Source organism: Stomoxys calcitrans, chromosome 2, assembly GCF_963082655.1.
Source record: "Stomoxys calcitrans chromosome 2, idStoCalc2.1, whole genome shotgun sequence".
Classification (NCBI taxonomy): domain Eukaryota; kingdom Metazoa; phylum Arthropoda; class Insecta; order Diptera; family Muscidae; genus Stomoxys; species Stomoxys calcitrans.
Genome location: NC_081553.1, coordinates 138,293,663 through 138,313,723, shown reverse-complemented (window position 1 = coordinate 138,313,723; position 20,061 = coordinate 138,293,663). Strand labels below are relative to the sequence as shown.

At 39.1% G+C, this 20,061-nt stretch overlaps 1 protein-coding gene across 5 annotated transcripts in view; it reads right to left on the bottom strand.

The window, feature by feature from the left end:
- Positions 1–20,061, bottom strand: part of LOC106092763 (plasma membrane calcium-transporting ATPase 1) — an 85,454-nt gene that overhangs the window by 64,807 nt on the left and 586 nt on the right. The window lies entirely within an intron of this gene.

Genomic DNA, 20,061 nt, shown 5'->3' with positions numbered 1-20,061 from the left:
GATTCACGTTATTAAGCCCAATGCTAAGGAGCCTCCTTTTTATAGCCGAGTCCGAACGGTGTGCCGCAGTACAACACCTCTTTGGAGAATTTTTTACATAGCATAATACCTCACAAATGTTGCCAGCATTAGGAGGGGAAAACCACCGCTGAAAATTTATTTTGACGGTCTCGCCAGAATTCGAGCCCAGGCGTTCAGCGTTAGAGGCGGACATACTAACCTCTGCGCTACGGTGGCCTCCGTTCCGTGATAAAAATAAACCATGTATTGCCTAACGTATCTTTCATATCGTACATGTAATCCACAGACAGTAAATTAATACTAGATCAGCGATGTCCAAAATGAAAATGTGACTGTATGTGTGAAATACCCCCTTAAAGTATTTTTAATTCTCTCAATATGTAAAAAATGATTTTTGGGACTTAATGGTTCGTGTTTTGCAAAAATAAACATAAAAGAAGAAAACTTAAATACGTTTTTAGACCTTCCAAGCGTTTTATCAATAAAAAAACGAAAACAGAAAAGCGAGGCGCATACCCCTGCGCATGTTCATTAGTTGCTGTTTCAACAACGACTGTAACAAGGAGCATAGGAATGCTTGTGAGAAGCCATCAACGCTACCGTAAGGGACTGGAAAACGCTGTACTAAATAAATCATAGACTCTTTTGAGAGGCACTAAACACAAAGACTAGAAGTAAACGAGGAGGAGAGAGGAGAGAATTTCAACAGAACTGTGTTTATAACAATAAATCTGATTGAGATAATTTTCAATCTATTGTGCTTTTTTTGCTTTTAAACTATTTTTACAAAACATTTTTTAACTTTCTTGTTAGCTAATTTCGTCATTCTGTTTGTAACTACTCGAAATATTCGTCTGAGACCCCATAAAATATGTATATTCTTGGTCGTCGTGACATTTTATGTCGATCTAGCCATGTCCGTCCGTCTGCCCGTCCGTCCGTCAGTCTGTAGCTTTACTTCCGAAGGAGTAAAGCTAGCCGCTTGAAATTTTTCACAAATACCTACTAGTGTAGGTCGGTTGGTATTGTAAATATATATATATATATATATATATATATATATATATATATATATATATATATATATATATATATATATATATATATATATATATATATATATATATATATATATATATATATATATATATATATATGATATAGCTGCTATATAAACCGATCTTGACTTTTTGAACCTCTAGAGGGCGCATTTCTTATCCGATTTGAATGAATTTCGGCACGACGTGTTTTGTTATGATATTCAACAACTGTGCCAAGTATGGTTCAAATCGGTCCATAACCTGAAATAGCTGTCATATAAACCGATCTTGGGTCTTGACTTCTTGAGCCTCTAGAGGGCGCAATTCTTATCCGATTTGAATGAATTTTGACACGTAATATTTTGATATGATATCCAACAACTGTGCCAAGTATGATTCAAATCGGTTTATAACCTGATATAACTGTCATATGAACAGATATGGGGACTTGACTTCCTGAGCTTCTATCCGATTTGGCTAAAAGTTTGCATGACGTATTTTATTCTTACTTTCAACTGTGTCAAATAAGGTTCAAATTGGTTCATAACCTGGGATCTTGACTTCTTGAGCCTGTAGAGGTCGCAATTATTATCCGATTTTCCTGAAATTTTGTACGACGGATTCTCTCATGTCCATCAACATACGTGTTTATTATGGTCTGAATCGGTCTATAGCCCGATACAGCTCCCATAAATCAGAGCAAATCTTTTCTTATATCCTGTTTTGCCTAAGAAGAGATGCCGGGAAAAGAACTCGACAAATGCGATCCATAGTGGAGGCTATATAAGATTCGGCCCGGCCGAACTCAGCACGCTTTTACTTGTTATTAATAACTTGTGCAAGGCGTATTTATCAGGTGACGGCATCAACCCAGCTGAGAGAATTTGATATGTCAACTCATTTTCGAATTCGCCATACAAAAATATATACTTCAAAATAAATAATTTCAGGGTATATAATGGTACGCGTCTAGCAACCTCATTCACTATTAAATAGTTTCATTTTGGGAACTTAGGTCTATTGTGTCGCACCCGAAATATTCAAAAAGCGCAAATGTACAATGCCAGACATTAAAATGGAGAAGATTAGGAGCCAACATGCATTACAAAACGGTCTGTAGACGATCCCTCCAATATGCAATTTAAAATTATAGTAGTCAAGAATGGCCATAGGATTTTTGCATCAAGATAATTTAAACAGGAAAATAGATTTCGTGTAGCCATAATCCTGCACCTACTTTCGCAATTTTAGGGCAGTCTCATAATAGGCGCTCAACCGTCTATGACTCCTCCTCCTCATCCCCACAAATCAAGCCTAAATCCGCCATGTGTCCAGCGCAATGTCAAAGTCCTCACAGCAATGGCTTTTCAGGACATTCAGTAGTGAGAGCGGCAGCTCCATCACAACTAACAGAGGTCTCCTGAACATACCAAGTTACCTAGTATTTTGGCAGCATACTATATGTATTCTGAACGGCCACACACCATGATGACAAGGTCATTCTCAAAGCCAACAATTTTAAGTGTCCTTTTCAAATGACCTGAAAATCTGACAGATATCCAAGAGCCAAAAGGGGTACACAACCCCTCCTTGTGGCGATTGAGCTCTAATCACAATCTTCCTATGTGGTCTATTTGTTAGCATTCACTGGGTAGCTATCAACGGCTGCAATAACCTTATGAAAACTATTTAAACCTGGCATTTTAATGGTGTTGTGGGTTGTTGCAGCCACGTTTTCATGTGGAGGTGGCAATTCTTGTCAGGCTCTTGTAGGTGAGTAAGCTCGTTCCGGTCCAACGGACCGATCGCCGCGGGAACAGGTTGGCCTTTGGTTATTTAAAGGCGCCAATAACCCACCTTGTCATATCGAGCATCATAGGCAGTCAGTATTTATGCAAGAGTCGGTGCCGCCTGGCCTCTCACTGAGACTCTCCGCTCGCTACCGCTGATTATCCACGACTGTCGTTGCAGCTACTCTGTATGGAGCATTCCACTATTCGCAACCAGTGGACGCGCCCGGTAGCTCGCAGCTCAGCTTCTCGTGACAGCAAATAACACCACACAGATCGGACCTCAATGTTCCAGCCAGTTTTGTGGGTAAAGCCTCTGGAGCTAATTGGAATTTGGAAGGTTTTTAAATAAGTGTTTTCTTTCAAAAATTAATAAGCTTCATTCTTCTTGCTCTGATTGGTCGAAACAAATTTGCAAAAAATTTGAAATGTCAGGTCGAATTGTTTGGTTTGTTGTAGCAATTCGCCGATGCGGTCACTTTATTAAATACGCCTTGAACTTGTGTTTTTCTACAGTTTTTATGTTCCCCCAGTTCCTTTTTCTCCTCCTGCGTACGAAATTTAAACACCGCAGCAGAACGGTATCCAAACTTTGCATTGATACATTTTGGATGTCAGCCTTATTGGGTTGAAGATGCGCCAGAAATCCGGTTAATTGAAAATCAAAAAGTTGGATGTGGATGGGCACACTACTACTCTTGAAAAGACTAAACAGTGTTTGTGTGAATATCTTCAAACACTGTCCATGTGCCTCTATATGTTTTTCCTATGCCCACAGGCATAGCAATTTATGTTTTTTATATGTACAAATTTTAACGTATCTCACTTCGTTGGCTAGCTCTGGAGATATAGATTGTTCCATATCCTCTTTTTTAAATAAATAACAATGCCGTAGTGGATTTGCGGAACAAAATGTAATTTTTTGGCATATCAAATAGATAGTGCTATTAAGTTGTATAATTTAATTGTACCTTACTTCGAATTACCTTTTATTTGAGCACGACAAAAGTCCCAATCAGCCTCCATGTCGGATTGGGAGTTTTTATGGCGGTGGGTGTGGCCCCCATACCATTGATTCGAAATATAAAAAGTAAAAGCGTGCTAAGTTTGGCCAGGCCAAATCTTGGGTACCTACCGCCGTGGATTCTGCTAAAAATTAATGCAAATGCAAATTTTCCTTATGAAAATTCCACTGAGGAACAGGGACAAACTTCTCACATATCAATGAGTGCAGTCCGATTCAATTTTAAGCTCAATGACAATGAGTCTCCTTTTTGTAGCCAAGTCCGAACGGCGTGTCGCAGTGCGACACCTCTTTGGAGAGAAGTTTTACATGGCATAGTACCTCACAATTGTTGCCAGCATTAGGAAGGGAAAACCACCGCTGAAAATTTTTTCGGATGGTCACGCCAGGATTCGAACCCAGGCGTTCAGCGTCATAGGCGGACATGCTAACCTCTGCGCTACGGTGACCGTATCTAAAAATTTATACAAAATTAATTTGGTTGAAGGGCATAATTTCATTCTACATACCAAACTTCTGTTAAGACAGTAAAAATTAAAGTTTCTAGGAACCGAACAGGAATGATCGAGAGAGCGGTTTACATGGGAGCTATATCAGGTTATGGACTGATTTGGACCGTATTAGAGCACAGTTGTTGGAAGTCATAACAGAACACCGCATGCACAATTTCAGCCAAATCGGACAAAAATGAGGCTTGTAAGGGCTCAATAAGTTAAATCGGAAGATCGGTTTATATGGGAGCTATATCAGGTTACAAACCGATTCGGACCGTACCTAACACAGTTGTTGAAAGTCATATCGGAACCCCACATGCAAAATATCTTAATCTAAACCGATATTGTCCTTTTGCAATCCCCAACGACCTACATCAATATAAATATCTGTGCAAAATTTCAAGCGGCCAGCTTTACGCTTTCGACCGATATCGTGATTTCGACAGACGGACGGACATGGCTAGATCGAGTCAGAATGTCCAGACGATCCGGAATATATATACTTTATGGGGTCACAGATCAATATTTCGAGGTGTTACAAACGGAATGACTACATTAGTATACCCCAACCCATAGCGGTGGGAATAAAAAGGGGAATTTCATTAGTGAAAATGCTTATAGTTACAAAGTTTGTTGTTGAATTGGCAGTTTTTAGACGTAGACAGTGAAATAGGTGCGTCTTGTTTAAAGTAGTGAAATCTTAAGTTTAACATTTAAGTATTTAGGTGACATCAACTTAATTGGGAATGAATGTAAATTTAGTTTATAACAATGTTAACAAATGGGTCGTGGACATCATAGCAGCGCAGAAGAAAGACGTCTACTTATGCAGCTTCGAAAGAAGGAAAAACCTATAAATTTATAGCAAATCGTGAGGACGGTCTGAAAATTTCGTAACAAATGCCTTAAAACCAAAAAAAAAATTGGGAGACGCGGCGCAAAAAAGAAAACCCTCTAGTTATGGATAATCGTATACAAACTTTAGCTAAACGAGACCCTTTCAAGAGTTCTTAAGAAGTTTCAAAGGAAATTGGAAATGTTGTGTCATCCCGAACGGTCCAAAGTTCGGAAGGTCGGAAAGTTCCTTTACTTAGACAAGCAAACTTGAAGAAGAGGTTAAACATTGCTTTGGCTCATAAAACATAGTGCGGTCCAAAGGGAATAAAAAAAATGGCGAAATATCCTTTCGACCGACGAAGTAAAAGTCCATTTGTTTGGTAGTGATGCAGAAAGGGAGGTTCGACGTCCAAGACGGAAAGAATTCCATATCAGATTTGCCAAAAAATGGCTCAGCATGGAGGAGGAAATGTCATGGTATGGGTCTGTTTTTCTGGGGAGGGATTAGGTCTGAAACATCTTATTGAAAGCACAATGGATAGATTTGTTTACAAGGATTTGTTGGAGACGGTTATGCTAACATACACTGAGGAAAACATGCAACTTGTATGTAGATTTCAACAGGATAATGACCCGAAACACTCATCAAAATTGGTGTGTAAATGGTTTCGGGAGCATAATTTTAACGTTGTTGTTGAGTGGCCAAGTCAGTCCGCCGAACTAAATCCCATTGAGGTCCTTTGGGGTGAACTCAAGCGAAAAGTTTCCAAACTTCCCTGCATCAATAAAAAGCAGTTGTGAGAAAATATTTCAAAAAGCATGTTAAATTTATCCCGTAAGCGATTTGACGTAAGTTAATTTTAGCCACGCCTAAGAGAACTGAAGTTGTTCTTAAAAATAAGGGTGGATATACCATGTATTAACTGCCTGGTATGATATTTATTCAAAAGACTAACACTCATGGTAGAATTAAGAATGTTAAGCCACTTGCCCAACAACAACGAAATCAACAATACCACCCTGTGGGGATGGTGGTCAAATTCCCACAAAACTGTAAAATTTCTGGACACTTCCTAATAGACATTCTAGTTTTTATTTGTATTATCATGTGTAGCAGCCACAAAATCAAGATTTATGATTGTAAGCGTGTAAATTATGAATTAAAAGTACGTTTACATTGGCCCCTACATTCGGATTTATAGCCTTTTTCAGATTTAAGTGCTAATCCTGTGTTTTTTTTTTGCAAGTTTTACCAAACAAAAATAAATTCCATTTTTGCAGCATTTATTTTTTTAAACCTTAATAAACCTGATGTCATGGCTGAATAATCGATAACAACACCAAAATTGTAACTGTTTTCAGATATTGTGTATGGATGTGTGATATGCACATTCATGAATACGCATGTATGTTTGTGTATATCACTTAAATCCCCATCCGGCACGGGATAGCTGTGAACACCACAGAAGCTGGTACATTGAGGTCCGATCTGTGTGGTGTTCACAGAGGCGCGCCCACAGATAGCGGATAGTGGAGTGCTCCATCCGGAGTAGCTGTTACTGCAGTCGCGGACAATCAGCGGTATCGTGGGGGAGTCTCAGTGAGAGGTCGGGTGGCACCGGCTCTTACACAAATACTGAGTGGCTGTGATGCTCGATAAGACAAGGCGAGTTATTGTCGCCTTTAAATATCGATCTGTCCTTTGGACCGAACGAGCTTGCTCACCTAAAAGAGCTTTACGAGAATCGCCACCTCCACATGAACATGTTTTTACGACGACGACTTAAATACCCAAAAACACAGTGTAAACGATGCTAAAAAATCATTAAAATGTGAAAAAAAACAAAATGTAAAAAAAAATTAAAATCAGAAAATTCCATCCGCGGGGCAAGTAACCTAAACTTCTTTAGAGAATCCTACTAATACTTATGTAAAAATTTTTTAAATTTTTAAGTTTTTTTATATACGCATATTTTACGGTCCACATTAAAATCGATGAATTTCTTAAATTTACGTTATTAAATTTTTTTAGTCCTTTCTTAACTTCAAAATAATTTTTCAATACACAAAATATCATATTCAACACAAAATATCATAGGTCAAGCACAAAAGCCTAAGCACAAAAAGCAATTGCAGTGACATTCAAATGTTCAAGTGTACAAAAACTCTCTTACTGCGCTAAAGAGAGTTTCAAAACAAAAGCGTGCTCTACACCGTACTCAATTGTCTTTGAGTATGTAGGTCACATTAATCAATTTGACAAAGGTGTTGATAAAGATACATGGCGTATCAGAAATCATAATCTACAAAGCCAGTCAAAGTGTTTTGAATGATAACACATACTTGCTCAACTTTTATAAGTTCTTTGCTATGCTTTTCTTTGAATAGAAAGCATTGAATATGATCTCGAGCTACAAGATGTTCGAAAATCACGAAAAGATTTTAAACATAAAGCAAACATACACAAAAAATGTTTAGTTTATAAATTAATCTGAAATATGAAATAAAAACCCCAAAAAAAATAAAATTCATACACTCGTTCAAAAAAAAGAAACTTCACACCTATTTGTATGTCCACATGCGTGTATAATTCCCAAAGAAGTGACATGTGCACAATTTCAGACAATAAATGCGACCTGTAACTTGGTCACAGGAATACATAGCCAGAAAGACAAACAGACGGACATAGCTAAATCGAATCGGGAAGTGATTCTAAGCCGATCGGTATACTTATCAATGGATCTAGCTATTCTCCTTCTTAGCGTTGCAAACAAATACACAAATTTATAATGCCCTGTACCACAGTGGTGTTGTAGGGAATAATTAAACCGAGACCCAATATAGTTCCGGGTGATGCGTTCATGACTTACAAAACAAATCCCATAAATTGGAGCAAGAATATAGTGATGTTTAAAGGAAATATGAACATGCTTACATAGGCACTTATTAGTGAAAAATGGTTATTATGACGGACACGACAAGAGAGACTTCTATGCCAGGCAATGACGAAAAAGCGAAGAACTTCTTTTATTTTATCTATTTACTTCGCACGCCGCTAGTGGCATACCCCAGATTAGTTTCCCTGAAAGTGTATGAGATATCTTTCAACGACAAGAATTGTAGTAAACATTTGAAAAAAATTTTAATTGCACGTAAGGACATACACACATGATACAGTTATAAGTGGTCGCGGAAAGCGATCAACTGGCCTCATTTTGTTTTTACTTACTTCCTCATATTCCTCTTTTTGGGCATTCTTGCTGTGAGATCAGCTATTTGCACTTGCTTTGAATTAATTATTTTTGACAGACAAATAGCTGGACAATTTAGTGACCACGATGGCGCCAATTTTTTTTAGTATATCTACTACACTACCAAAATGGCACTATCATAATAGCGGCAAAATGTAGGTTTTTACCAAATCGAAAGGAGTTCTAAAAGTTTTTAGATTGATAAAGTAATTAAATAGTTTATTTGAAGTGAGCTAGCATACCCAAAAAAATTTGTATTGCTCAGGTCAGTGACTGTAAACGACAATGTGATAAGCATTAGTTGACAATCAAGGTAGATAATAGAAAATAGGGTAAGTTACCAAACAATTAAAATCTATTATGAACGAGTACATTTCAGTCGTACTTGCCGTATCTCCAAATGTGATATCACGTCAAAGTCAACCGTTCTGTGCCGTCAAAAAACGATATGCCGCAAACGTATCAACAAGGCCAAAAGTGTCTTTCTTAAACTCAACAAAGTTTGGAGATGTAGTGACATCTCTTATAATACAAAAGTCTGAATCTTCAACAGTAGTGTGAAATCTATTTTATTATATGGATATATATCTTGGAGTTCGACACAATGGACTTGCCGCAAAATCCAAGTTTTTAAAATCGCTGTCTACAACAAATACTTCGAATTTTCTGTCCAAATCGTATTTCAAAAGAAGAATTGCAAATAAGAACAAACACTATCCCCGTGGATGCAGAAATCCGGAAGAGAAAATGAACTTGGTTGGGTCATATCCGAGGCCGACCACCCGATGATATAGCGAGAAATGTCATAGACTGGAATCCGCAAAGACAGCAAAGGAGGGGACGGCCGAGGAACACATGGATCCGCTTTTCGAAAAAAAGAGTTGGAACCAACCCATACATCGTGGAATCATGCCAAGACTTTGGCCAACGAAAGAGTTAGATGGAGAGAGCTTTTTTAATATTGTTCATATTTATTTGTAATATATTTAATATATTGTAAATTCAAATTTGCCCATGAACATTCAATTAAGGAGCAGGTGCCAACTTCTCACATATCAATAAGTGCTGTCCGATTCAAATTTAAGCTCAATAATACTTCATACGTAGGTACGTTATTGGCGATTGGTCACATAAATATATTGTGAATAGTTTAATGTAAATAAATGAATCTATTATGCATATACAAATGAAAGTGTTGCATATTAATTGTTTGTGTCAAATAGACTCAAAAACGGCTGAACCAGTTTTAATGGTAGAGTTTGGTCCGCCGGTGAAAACAGTGTACTTCATTTTGTCATACCCGCGAGTAGGCGGACACTCCCCTTAACCATAATTTTCAAAAACTCCAGATCTGGCACCCAAAAAATTTTGAACCTCAATACTAGTTAAAACGAACAAAATTTGGGAAATATTGAACTTCCTATGGCGCTAAAGAATAATGTGCGAGTTCGACAATTTCTTCATAGCTACGAAATTGTTTATACATAGTATTAGTCCACTTTCAACTTCCCACAGGTAAAATATGAACTAAAGAGCATTGACAATTAAAGATAAAATTATTGAAAAAAAAACTCTTTTTCCGAACACCCATTTATTTACGCTTGCCTCCCAACCCTACGCTATCAATTGCTCAGCTATTGTGAAGAATACAAATTTAATATGAAAAATTGCGATTATAAACTAAATAAAACTTTAGCTTTTGTCCCAGCGGAGTATTGAACCAAGAACCCTCTGTTTACAAAGATATTAACCATAAGTAAAATAAAACTCCAATATAATAATTTCTCCCATTCAAAAAAAGTTTCGATCATTATGGCCGACTCGAAAGAGAATTGAATGAATCACGAATAAATGATCTTAGACTTAAAAGGCAAAAAACTAAATTGGTAAAAAGCTTTCAACATCCGCTATGTACCACAAATAAGTGTAGTGGAGGTTTTGTTATAAACTGCGATATCTAGAGGATTAATTGTTGTTATTCTAGAAATTTCAACCAAATCTGACGTCAATTGCTCCCTCTTGCCAAGATCTCTTCAGAAATCTTTTAAAACAAAGTTTAAACTGATGGAGGAAGTCAATGGCGTAGGGAGGTTTAGAAAAGGGCCTGCCCCTATGTATTTGGCCACTAATTTAAATAGTCCATTATCATTAACAAAATTAACCCATTAACATCAAGTCATCGATTCCATTGTTCAATTTTGATGAAATTTCATATATTTGCTAATTACAGCATTTATAGTGACGTAGAATTTTTTTCTTATTCTCAAACAAAATATTTTTTAATTCATTGAAAAAATTAAAAAATATTGTTTAATTAAGTAACCGTTGAGTGGAGCTGACGTGTTTTCATTTCGCTCCTTGAAGAAAAAATCTCGGAATAGGTACCTATTATGAAAAATTTTAAAGCCGTTCAGGAGTAGGCTCAAAATGGACTCCAAGGCCCAACAGCTTCGATGGTGGCATCATGTTGTCCTCCCCTCCTATAGGTGTTGGTGCCTTGGCACCTTTAATCGAGAGTAATGCTTCAAGCGCACAACCAGTCGTCAGACAAACAAATGAGGAAGAGACGGATATACAAGAGGGATGCACAGTTCGTCCCCAGCCTTTAAGTAAAGGTGGTATATCTGATTTAGATTCAGACAGCGACATTGTCAACGAAACAGTCATCGCAGCCGAATCGAGAGATGGTTGCATCGGGATGACGGCAGAAAAAAGCGATGTCTTTGCTAAGTTCACAAGCAGACCGAGTACCGGCAGCGCAATCGGACGAAAGTGCAGGATGGTGGAAGGGAAAGAACTGACAATCCTGGCACTTCTATGGAATCTGGAAAGAGAATCAGATCCCCCGAAGAGCAACACTGCCAACACGCTAAAGAAAAAAAGAGCTCCCCGCTTTCAAGTACTCTGTGATCGTGAAAAGACGAGGCTATTACTAAAAGAAAGAAAGAAAGAGGTCATTATAGCTATTGGTATTATGACGGGACACATAGGACTACGAGCTGTGGGCTGTTATCGCAGAAACCATCCAAATCATCATCTTGTGGATAGATACCCACCGCCCAGAAGCCTTAAGGTAGATCTACATGATCTAGAGCGTGAGGTCCAGCGCTACAAGAGAGAACCTCTAGATCAAGCGGGTCTGAACAACATTCATGCAGACACGGTAGCAGACGCGGTAATTGGCTGCCGGGTGAATGTAGTCCTTGGAGAACGACCGCCACCCATTGCACCCGAAGAAACCGACCTCCCCCGGCAAACCAGAATGGTTCTGGCTCAATTACGTTCCGGCAGATGCAGCCGCCCCAATTCCCACAGAGCTAGGATTGATGACGACGTGCAAGATGTATGTCCCAATTGTAATCAGGGACCGCACGATACACGTCACCTGTTTAACTGCCCGGCCAGACCCACTCGACTCAGACCCAGATCCCTGTGGATAGATAGAACACAATAAACTGCTACAATAACAACAACGAGCTTACTTATGTAAAATCGGTGTGGCAAGCGATAGCATGTGTAGGGCATATGGGCAAGATGATGATACGTTGGAGCATTTCCTTTCTCATTGCCCGGCTTTCGCGTCTAACAGATACCGGCACTTAAGTGGACACACAATACCAGACATGAAGCAACTTAGGGGAGTGGTATTGAAAACAATTAAGGATATTGTAGGCAACACGGAATTCCTAACTTAAATTTTTCTTTTGAGTGTTTCTTTATAGTTTTTAGAGTGCACAACAAGCCGATTACTGGCTTAGGTATATGTCCATAGTGGCATGAGGCGGATTAAAATCTGCACCCACTTTTCAACCTAACATAACCCAAGTATTCTGGGAAGACCAATCGATATCGGCTGTGCATATGGTAGGATTCCACCAGATCGTCGGTCCCAGGTGAGGCATTTGGTAAACGTACAGTCATCCGGACCTGATGGAATATTTCCGGCGTCACTGCAAATGGAGGCCGACTACCTGGCACCTCATCTGGCAACTATTTTCACGGCGTGCCTAGGACTTGTATATACTCCGAAAGCCTGGGTGGTGTTCATACCCAAAACCGGCAAGGCAAGTTATGCTGCACCAAAAGCCAAAAGGCCTATAAGCCTTACGTATTTTCATGTTAAAGAGTAGGACATCCAGCGAACTGCTTAAATACAAACAGCATTCCTATATCAAGACAAGGTCGGTGGAGACTGCCCTGCACGAGGAAGAAAATAGAAGAATCCTTTGATGCCATGACATATAATCGATGCCATGACATTTAATCCTTTAAGTGACCACCATAAATGACCTATTACGAATGCTAACTGAGGAGGGATTTTAACCGGTCTGCTACGCAGACGATGTTATAATACTTCTAAGGGGTAAGGATCCGAACGAGCTAAGCAGAAGGGCGAAAAGGGTCTGCATATGGCATACGACTGGGCTAGACCCAGATGTCTCAATGCTAACCCAGAGAAGACTGGCATATGACTGTTCACGAGGAAGACGAAGGTGGTCCAATTTAAAACATCACGTTTCGTCAACAAAACGATTTCGATATCTGACAAGGTCAAATACTTAGGAGTGATCTTGGATAGAGAACTTAATTGGAAGTGTCATTCAGGAGCGTACTGTGAAGACTCACAAATATTGAGCAATATGAAGACGGGCTATGGGCTCGAAATGGGGCCTGAATTCAAGGATAGTCCTCTGGCTCTACAAGAGCGTGATTAGACCAATACTTACTTACGCCTCACTATTTTGGTGGACTGCTGTAGGGAAAAAATACAACGTTAGGACCAGTTCAGAAAACATGTTGTCTTGGCATAGGCGGACCGATAAGGACCACGCCCACTGGGGCACTCGAGACTATTCTAGATATCTGACCCATTGACGTGCAGATTAAATGTGAGGCAGCCACTGCGGCTATGAGACTTAAGGCGATAAGAGAATGGATTGAGTATGGAAGCAGCTCATACCCTTGCGGTATAATCGAGGCGACGATAGGAAACCTGGAAGGAAGGAAAGAGGTTTCCGATCGGATACCTGGGACGACACTTGAGGTCGAGTGCGAGGCACTGCTGCCATCGGCACAGTCTTGAACTGACGGAACCCTAATATTAGCATCTGGAAGATCATGTTACACGGATGATCAAATCTAAAGGACAGAGTGGTCCTGGGGGTATACATTGAGAACCCAAGGACTGAGATCAGTTTTAGACCACCGGACTATAACACGGTCCTGCAGACGGACATCCGGGCGATCACGGACATCCGGGCGATCACGGAATCCGTGAGGTGGCGTGGTGCTAACGCGAGGACGTCGAGTGTGAACATCTTTACGAACAGTAAAACGGCCATAAGGGTAATATAAACCAGAACGGTAAGGTCACGAACAGTCTTGCAGTGTTAGAAGGAGATTAACGTCTTCTCTGAGGATGGCAAAATCCACATCATTTGGTCGCCGGGCCATAACGGAGTAAGGGGCAAGGCGAAATGCAGATGATTTGACGACGAAGGTCAGAGAACTGCCGGCAACTAACTTGGTTAAGCCGAAACATTCGCGTCGACGAACACGAGCTCACTTTTACAAAATCGGTGCGGAAAAAATGATATAACACAAATGGTTAACAAAAAAACGATCCCGATGAGTACAAGAAAATGTGTGAGGAGGTAAAAAGTGTTGAAGTTATTAATTTAATCTGATCTTTTGCTACCATTATATAAATAAAAAATTCCAAATTTTTCCATGAACATTCCAATAAGGGACAGGGACAAACTTCAAACATCTCAATGAGTGCTGTCCGATTGAAGTTTAAGCTCAACAAAAAAGGGCCTCCTTCGTATAGCCGAGTCCGAACGGCGTACCGCACTGCGACGACTTTTTGCTGAGAAGTTTTTACATGACCGTCATACCAAATGGTACAGTACCTCACAAATATCACCAGCATTAGAAGGGAAAAACCACCCCTGATATTTTTTTTATTGATTATTTTTTTATTTGATGTTCTCGTCAGGATTCGAACCCAGGCTTTCAGCGTCATGGGCGGACATGTCAATGCATTTCTTATGGTAACGAAAATTTCGCCAGAGGTGCATAATGCGCTTTAACTTTAAATGAAGCAATAAAAGCAAGGAAGGCGCCCATTGGAAATCAACGATTGATTCTGAGATTAAATCACTTCGTAATAATAAAACGTAGACCCTGGAAACTCTTCCCAAGGGTGCAAAGGCCCTTCCTTCAAAATGAATGTATAAAGTAAAGACAACCCCAGACGGTAGCGTAGACAATTTTAAAGCAAGGTCGGTAATCAAAGTATTTGCTCAAAGAGAGGGGAATGACTATAGTGAGACACTTCGTCGACACTATAATGAGACAATTAGACACGATAAGAGCAAGTATGACAGCAAGTCAGAACATGTGTCTCACGTACTTTGACGTATCAACAGCATTTTTATATAGAAAACTGGAAGAAGACATATATGAAACATTTCCGCACTTATCTCAAAAGTGTTTGAAGCCCAAAAAGAAACATTTATACGATTTTATCTACCTGCCAAAGATTTGGCACTTAAGTATAATTTTCAGTCACATATATATTTATATATATATATATTTTCATATATATTTTTACGTCAATATATGAGTAAGAAAAACATTTTTCTTCTATTCCGCACAAAAAAGTCAACGTATATGTGTGTTTGACAAGTGAAGCAAGACTTATTTTTTGAGTTTTTTTTATTTTTTAGTGGAAATGGCGATATCTTCCCAATTATTGTTTGTAATCAAATTAAATTCGCACTTAAACGATTGGCCAAAAAAAAAGTAATTTGTATAAAAAATTGGAAAGAAATAATTTTTAAATTTTTGGTGTGTATAACAAATTCACACTTAAACGATTGGCACGTAAATCAAAACTACTCCACTTGTTATAAGTTATTTAAAATTTGGAAACTTCAACATCAGGCGAAAGCTAGCTATTACGCAAAAAAAAAACAATTCGATAAGGCTCAAGAAAATGGAAAACAATACGGGAAATTGACATCGGATGCATCACTCTAGCTGAAATTGATGCAAATCCTGATGATGAGAATGCATATTTTCTAAACAGCACAACAAGCCTAGTATCAAATACAGCCCAAATAAACAAATCATCTGAATGTACCAACATTTCGCGACTTCAGTGCCAAAATCAAAAATGAATACCACCGTTTATCCAGCAGGCGGTCTGGGTTCACAACGTAACTGCTTTAATAGATGGCGCCAAAGATATAGGATCGAATAGAGATGATGGACAGGTAACATGCCTTGTACTGTTGGAACATTCAAAAGCTTTTGACTATGTTAATCATGATATACTGTGCCTAAAACTGAAGCATTATTAATTTGCTGGTGGCATCGTTTTTTGTTCAGTCAACGACAATCAATGGTGGCTACGTCAACAACTGAAGTTGAAATAGTTGCAGTAACGGAAGCAACCAAAGAAATCATTTGGCCATGTCGTTTGTATGCTGAAGTTATTTGCCACACTGAAATTCCTATATTACAAGTCGATAATTCCGCAGCTGTAAGACTAACCCGAAACCCTGAGCTTCATAGCATATTTAACTCAGACATTTCTTTATGCGTAAACAGGTAGTTGAGAGAAAGCTAGATACTTATCCCATGGAAGCAGGTTGTAGGTACCGGATTGGCCCGATGATGTCCTTCATCGGCAAAGGCTGCAACTTCAGTGTACAAAATACTTCTACAACAACAAAAAAATCTATGTGTCAAACAGATCCCAACTCAAGAACAACATGCATATATTATTAGAAACCTTTACAAACCTATCTCTAGCCTAAAGTATCTCCATGATAAATTGGGAATTGACACAATGTTAACATCACATAACATAACAAGGACAAATGTTGAAGTTATTTTTTTGTTTTATTTTGTTACTATTATATAAATGTACTTCTAAATTGTACTTTTCTATGTTTTAGATTTTTAATAGCAATCACGTAAGCATTTGTTATTTGTTTGTATGTTTCAAATATCTACAATTTGTATAGCTTCACGTCAATAAAAACTGTTATTGTTAAAAAAATTAAATCTGTTTAGATTTGGGTATAGTACATATATTCTTAATCAGTAATCGGCTTGTTGTGCGCTCTAAAAACTATAAAGTAACCTCTAAAAAGAAAATTTTCATTTAGGAATTCCTTGCTACTTACAAAATCGTTAATTGTTTTCAATACCACGCCCCTAAGTTGCTTCATGTCTGGTATTGTGTCCCCACCTGAGTGCCGGTATTTGTTAGACGCAAAAGCCGGGCAATGACAAAGGAAATGCTCCAACGTCTCATCATCTTCCCCGTATGCCCTACACAGGCTATCACTTGCGGCACCGATATATAAGTGAGCTCGTTGTCCAATGTGTCATGTTATGATACCAATAGCTATACTGACCTCATCCTTACTTCCTTTCAACAATAGCCTCGTCTTCTCGAGATCTGGATTCCCACATAGGGTTTTCGCCATCCTACAGACCGCTTCGCTGTTCCATAATGTTGCATGCGCATTGGTCGCCCACTCCCTTAACTCGGACTGCGTCGACCAGAAAGGCTTCGGGTTAACAAAGTTTATTGACGGCAGTCCTCTGGCTTTCACCGCCAAATCATCTGCCCTTTCATTCCCCCCTCACTCCGTTATGGCCCGGCACCCAATCAATGCGGATTTTGTCATACTCAGAGAAGGCGTTAATCTCCTTCTTACACTGCAAGACTGTTCGTTACCTTACGTACTGGTTGTTATCCTCGCGTTAGCACCACACCACTTCACGCATTCCGTGATCGCCCGGATCCCGGCCTGCAGGACCGTATTATGGTCAGGCATTTTAAAACAGATCTCAGTCCCTGTGTTCTCAATGTAGACCCCAGGCCCACTCTGTCCTCTAGCTTTGATCAATCCGTGTAACATGATCTTCCAGATGGCAATACTAGGGTTCCGTCAATCCAAGACTGTGCCGATGGCGGCAGTGCCTCACACTCGACTTCAAGGTTCATCTCAGGTATCCGATCGGAAAACTCTTTCCTTCCTTCCAGGTTTCCTATCGTCGCCTCGATTATTCCGCGATGGTATGAGCTGCTCCCATGCCTAATCCATTATCCCGTCACCTTAAGTCTCATAGCCGCAGTGGTTACCTCACACTTAATCTGTATGTCAATTGGTCGGATGTCTAGAATAGTCTCGAGTGCTCTACAAGGCGTGGTCCTCATCGGTCCGCCTATGCCAAGACAGCATGTTCTCTGAATCTGTTGTATGGTCCTTATGTTGCACATTTTCTCCATAGCAGTCCACCAAACTACTGAGGCGTAAGTAAGAATTGGTCTAATCACTCTTCTGTAGAGCCAGTGGACTATCCTCAGATTCAGGCCCCATTTCACGCCTACGGCCAGTCTACATAGTGCCCAACATATGTGAGCCTTTACAGTATGCTCCTGAGTGTGACACTTCCAATTTAGTTTCCTGTCCAAGATCACAACTTAGTATTTGACCTTGTCAGATATCGAAATCGTCTTAATGAGGAAACGTGGTGCGTTAAATTGGCCCACCTTCGTCTTCCTCGTGAACAGGCATATTTTAGACTTCTCTGGGTTAACATTGAGACCTCTGGGTCTAGCCCAGTCATATGCCATATGCAAGACCCTTTCGGCCCTTCTGCATAGCTCGTTACCCCTTAGAAGTACTATAACATCGTCTGCATAGCAGACGGGTTCAAATCCCTCCTCATTTATGGTGGTCACCCATAGGAGTAGCGATAAAATGCCCCCTTTGGCGTGCCACTTTCTCCATTATATTTATACCATGGGATACACAATTTATCCACATGTTCTTTAGTTAAAAGCCCTCTCGATGTCAATGCATACCGCCAGGGTTCTACCGAAAGATTCTTCTATTTTATGCACAACGCACAACCTCGTGCAGGGCAGTCTCCCCCCACCTGTCAAGCATTCGGAGTATATGCAAGTCCTAGGCACGCTGTGAAAATAGTTGTCAGATAAGGGGCTGCCTCTTTCTGTAATAACGCCGGAAATATGCCATCAGGCCCGGGTGACTTAAATCCTCAAAAATTCCTTCACCATAAATTCCGTAATCATAAACCTTCGATCAACGTCATTATTCCAAGATTCCGGTGTCTCCGTGAGTCCCTTCGTATCCTGTGGAAAATGAGTTTTCATCAAAAGCCTCAGCATGTCCTCCGTTGTCTCTGTTAGTAAATGAGGAAAATGTGTGATGCATTTCATGTAAATTGAATCATATTTAGATATGATGTTAGTAAATCGAATCATATAAAGATATATTGCTAATATATATGCCTGCAGGATTCAGTGAATCCTGATATGCCTGCAAGCCCAGAAATTAAAATTAAACAACGATTCCATGTACGGGTAGCGCGACACTAAGTTACATAATTTTTTTTAGATGTCTTCAGCATATAACTTTGATGGCTTCATTGATTTTGCATAAATCGGTGCCATTATGCCATATTTTAAAAATCATAAGTTTTGAAAATTTTCAATCAAAAAGTGTTGAAATCTCCGTACCTATATGGTACGGTTGCTTTTTAGAACCGACTTATTTTAAAAAAGTTCATGAAATCCGAATGAGGCAAAAACGTGCAAAACTTTTTTCAACAAACAAAGCGGAGGACCCTCCGATTTAGGAAAACAAAGTTTCGATGCTTAACTCGTTTTAATTTTTATCTATGTACCTATGTCTCCAGGGTTTTCTAATAAACATACAATTTGAAGGTTATTAAAAAATTATTTTTTATGATAAGTAATTTTTTGATTTCTACTACAAAATAAATTTGAAAAATTAGCCCAACTTTTATGATGTCTATTGACATCATAAAAGTTTGAAGGTCATATGATTTGCCTTTACCAAAAAATTCCTACGTAAACTTTACTAATCATGTTAAGTTGAAAACCCAAAATAAAGTGCAAGTTCGAAAGCCTACCTACTACGAAAACCTAATTTATGTCCTAGGACTATATTTCGTAAATAATATAGAAGATAATTGTATACTCCTTCGATTGGTACGTACCATTGATGTCATATTCCCCACAGTGCAATGTGCGTACTCGACCATAAAAAGGAGGATCATTGGGCCTACACTTGAATAGGACGGCACACATTGATATATGAGATGACAAGTTTGCCTCTCTTCCCTAAAGGATTATTCAAAGTTTTTCCATTGTGTGATCAAGATAAAAGAAAGAAAATCGTACAAAACTTTTCGGACCCCGGTAAAAAAAAACAAGTTCCCTCATCATTGTGCTTAAACTTTGATCGGACAGCACTCATTGATATGAAAGAATTATCCCCGTTGTTCCTTACTGGAATGTTTATGGGCAAATTTGTATATTATTGTATGCCCTCCATCCTTTACATTAGTCTCGGCTTGAAAATCATGAAATCATGAAAATCATGAAAATCGGCATGAAAATCATCATTCTTTTGAAAATGTAATTAATCTATAGGCGACATTTTTTAGATCTCGTGTGGATACACTACTTGTTTATGTTTTTTACTTTGTCTCCTTTTATTAGAACAAAACTTGAGCCAATTAGAAATT